Raw genomic sequence first — 5,000 nt, forward strand, 5'->3', positions numbered from 1 at the left:
TCTGACTAATATATATATATATATATATATATATATATCAGATTTCTCGTATATTCAGTTTTTTCTTTTATTGGTTATTGGTTCCAAAGTAGAACTGCATATGCCGTTGCCGTTTATATATATATATATATATATATATATAATATCTATATTTATTGTATATTCAGTTTTTTTCCTTATTGGATATTGGTTCTACAGTAGGACTACGTATGTCTTTACAGCTTTTATTCACAACTGCTGAATCATTTATGGATGAACTTCTTGTGCGGTAAATCTTCCACAGCGTTAGTTACTTCATTCTCCTACTCGAAATACACTTTAGCAACACTTCGAACCCACTACGCACTTTGCAGCAATCAATCCTATTTTATCTTACGTATACACGTGATCTATCTTATCAGAATTTATTTTTTAAATTAGGTTTTATCACTAATTTTATTTTTGGGTCTTCTACTTTTTCCTATTAACACTTTGGAATAAAATAGTTTTTTTTTATTATTTTCTATCCATTCTACACAGTTGAATTGCTTAGAATACTTTATTCCTCCCTTTTCACCTAGTGGGACACACTATTTCTTAATTTCCCACTCTATTAATTATTCTTATAATTTATATACCATGGAATAGTTAATCAGCAGCTTCAAACATTTACATTTAATTAAAATTCAACATCCATACTTCATTGCTGTGAAGGATAGTCGGTTTTACAATCCATTTATACTTTACATTCCAACCCTCTCGTTTTATATATTACCTCCGCCAACGAATTTGAAAGGTTATGTATGCACACACACAAACAGGAATAAGTAATAGCCGCAAAAAAAGACAAGGCATAGATTCAGAATTCAACGGTTCTTATGTATTCAAACTTCTTCAGGGCACGAATTACTTGAAGAAATGTGAACAAACAGATATCTCTTTGTACTGAACCTCCCCCTGGTCTTGTCTTGAGTAATTACCTCTTTTCAGAACAACTTCCTTGCCACGATTTGATCATAGAGTTGTGAAACTTTCGGGGGTAAATTGTTATGTATAGACGTGGAAGTTATTCAATTGTGAGAGGCTTAGGTCAGAGGTCAAGGTTGGCCGAATTAATCCCTAAAGTCAACCCCAAATTCGCACATGGTTGTCACACAGACTTCAAATAGACCTACGGGCCAAGTTCATTGTGGGAAAAGGGAGTTTCGAGTAATAAGATGCCGTGGTGGAGGTCTTTTTTTTTTTTTTTTTTTTTTTTTTTCAGATCACCTTTTTGTAGGTCACTTTACTGGGAGCATACTCATCCTCCAGACACTTTTAAACTCTCCTCTGGAATCTATCTTTAGTGTCCCCAAACAGTGAGTCATCATGTGTTAACCGCAACCAATCCACATCCTATTCACAACTCATTTTCTTATCCAACAACATTAGTTATCCATTTCCAATTAGCTTCCCTATTTTTCACCCCATTCATAAAGATATTGAACAAACCATTCCCTTGCAGGCCTTCATATTCTAATACATTTCATTTTCATCATAATTGTTTTCTAATTACACCCCGTAACCTTTTGCCTGAACAACTATCCCTTTTACTTCTATTTTGCTTCTATTTAGTTTCTCTCAATACTTTTCTTTGCCCATGTATAGAGACACAAAGGTTCCCTTTACTTTAAAACGTCTTATCCTTTTGTTCGATTGCAAATAACCTTGTATCCTTTTCCTTGCCTATACCTTTATGAATCCTTCTCTGTTGTCTGATTACTTTATGAATCCAACTCATAACCTATAACATCCCTGGCATGTTAATAAATGTAATTTGCTAAGAAATTGTATTCCCTATAATTCTATTCGCCTTCATCGTCTTAGATCTATTACTGAAACAAACATACCTTACAAACAACTACTGCAGCGTATTACTTGTAATCATAACAATTCCTCGTGTGTTTCCTTTCTTAAGCCTCTTAATAATTTTTCTTACATCTTCACTTCCTCAATTATTCTCCTTTCTTCATCCTCTCGATAATTTTTCTTACATCTTCATCGTCACTTCCACAATTATTTTCCTTTCTTCAACCTCCCGATAATTTTTCTTACATCTTCATCGTCACTTCCACAATCATTCCCATCCTCTCATTACTCTTCTGAATCTTATGTAACTCGGCTTCCACTTCCTACAGCATCTCTCTGCAAACTTCATAGGTACCGATATACTTTGGCTCGTTCCCCTACCACTTTATTTACACCACTATCAAACATACTTTTTCTCTGTACTCTTACTAATGATCTTACCTCTGTTGTATTTAGTAACTGCCATATTCGTCTCACACTTTACCTCTGACTGCCCTACAAAATCTGTTCTTTTATCATAGAACTGTACTTTAAAAAAAAATAAAATTTCTAACTCTATACTAAAACACATATGTCTACATTCCACTAATTTCTGATTTTATTATTTCTTACAAAATCCTTGAACACTTCCTACTGACTCCGTGACTTCATCAAAATCCTTGAACACTTCCTACTGACTCCGTGACTTCATCAAAATCCTTGAACACTTCCTACTGACTCCGTGACTTCATCAAAATCCTTGAATACTTCCTACTGACTCCATGACTTCATCAAAATCCTTGAACACTTCCTACTGACTCCATGACTTCATCAAAATCCTTGAACACTTCCTACTGACTCCATGACTTCATCAAAATCCTTGAACACTACCTACTGACTCCATGACTTCATCAAAATCCTTGAACACTTCCTGCTGACTCCATGACTTCATCAAAATCCTTGGACACTTCCTACTGACTCCATGACTTCATCAAAATCCTTGAACACTTCCTACTGACTCCATGACTTCATCAATATCCTTGGACACTTCCTACTGACTCCATGACTTCATCAAAATCCTTGAACACTTCCTACTGACTCCATGACTTCATCAATATCCTTGGACACTTCCTACTGACTCCATGACTTCATCCTTTCTCCTCTTGGGACAATTTCTTTTACTTTCTCATAATATGCTTCCTCCCATTCCTTCTCCGGCAACTCACTTTTCCTTATTACATTTACTTTCTTGTTTGTTATTTGTATTACAGTATAGAGTATAGGTCTACACACCCTATATCACTGGCCATTTCATGCCTTTGAAGCAAAATTTTTTTTATTTTTCCTCGTAATTTTCAGAGTGGAACTGTGATTCCCCTTTGCCTCAGAAGAGCAGGCTCGTCTGCTAATTTAGATGTAATTTTATTATTTTTTGTCCGTTATATATTCCAGGTTATTAAATTATTTTTTAACAAAATAAATACATTTTTTAGACTAAACGTTTACAGTGATAGGAGAGAAGCTATTTAAGAACTTTTGAGTTTAGGGCTATATGGATTAATTTCAAGTTAACTTCAGTCAAACTGCCATTTGTGAGCATTATTTACATAGGTATTTTTGGGAAGCCAATACAATTTCATGCATATTTTCACTAGATCTATTCAGTTTACTTCATTTTCCATTTTTTTACGTCAGTGATTTTATATATACAATAGATATAGTTTTAAAATTTTGTTAGAATTTTGCAATTTTTTCATCGATTTCAGTCCAGTGCACAAGAACCTGGTAAGGTTAGCAGTTGGTCGGGATATTGTATATTTTTACTTTATATTTTACTTTGAAAAATCTAGATAATTTTCCAGAAATTGGTCCTCGCAATTGAAACCAGGATAACCTTTTCCTTAGACTTTTATATCGGAAATTCGGACCTGATGAAATGTTTCATGGAACCTACGAAAGCAAAATTAACTCGAGGGGCACACAGTAGAGCGCATAGCTCTGCCGAGGCAGCTTATTTCTTGACCTTGACCTTGACCTTTGACCTTAAACATGTATTAATTGGCGGGGATTTTCATACACTCAAATATGAACCAAGTTTGAAGTCTGTGACAACTATGACCCAAATTACGGCTGAATAATAGAATTGGACATTTTGCTTGACGGTTAACCTTGACAATTAACCTGGACCTTCCAAAATTTAAACATTCCCAGCTTTTTACATAGTAGTTGATCACTGCAAGTTTCATTGCTCTACGATTAAAATTGTGGCCTGGAAGCTGTTCACAAACAAACACACACACACACACAAACAGGGCCGAAAACATAACCTCCTTCCAACTTTATTGGCGGAGGTAACAAGACAGATTTATTACCATGTTGGGTTAGTGTGAAAGTTGTTCCCACTTGCAACTGTACTGTGATATACACTCAGGCACACTATTCCATCTTATTTCTCTTCCTCTTGTTATTTTCAAGTTTTTATTGTTAATATAGAAAAGATTTGTTTTATTGCTGTTATTGTTCTTAAACTTCTTATTTAGTTTTCCCTTATTTCCTATCCTCAAATTGCTATTTCCCCTGTCGAAGGCCTTCTGGCTTATAGCATCCTGCTTTTCCAACTAGGGTTGTAGTTTAGCAAGTAATAATAATAATAATAATAATAATAATAATAATAATAATAATAATAAATAATAATAATAATAATAATAATAATAATAATAGTAATATACTTTTTTGTAAGTAAACCCTATTTATGTTACATATGAATTATAAATAGTTCCTCTGGGAGACGTCGCTTCATGATTGAAGTCTTTCATTGACCAAAGCATATTATTTTTTTTTTTCTGAAAATTCAAAATTCATAGGTTCTCTTTGTCAATAATCCATTATTTTACACCTAAATTCATTATTTTTATTTTTACATAATTGGCGTTTGTTATTCATATTTATATTAATATCCAAATTTCATACTTAAAGAAGGTTATTAATCCCTTATTCACTTTATATTTATCGTTTTATTTACTGAAATTTATTTTTATTTTTTATTTTTACCTTGCTATCGCGTTCTTTTTTCCGGTAGATTTTTTTTTTTTTTTGGATATATGAAATTCAATGATAGTTTTGAAATATAAAAATTCAAGTAAGTTTCCCAGAAACTCATCCCCAATCAAATTATATATATATATATATATATA

This window comes from Palaemon carinicauda, chromosome 33 (genome assembly GCF_036898095.1).
Source record: "Palaemon carinicauda isolate YSFRI2023 chromosome 33, ASM3689809v2, whole genome shotgun sequence".
NCBI classification, from domain to species: Eukaryota; Metazoa; Arthropoda; class Malacostraca; order Decapoda; family Palaemonidae; genus Palaemon; species Palaemon carinicauda.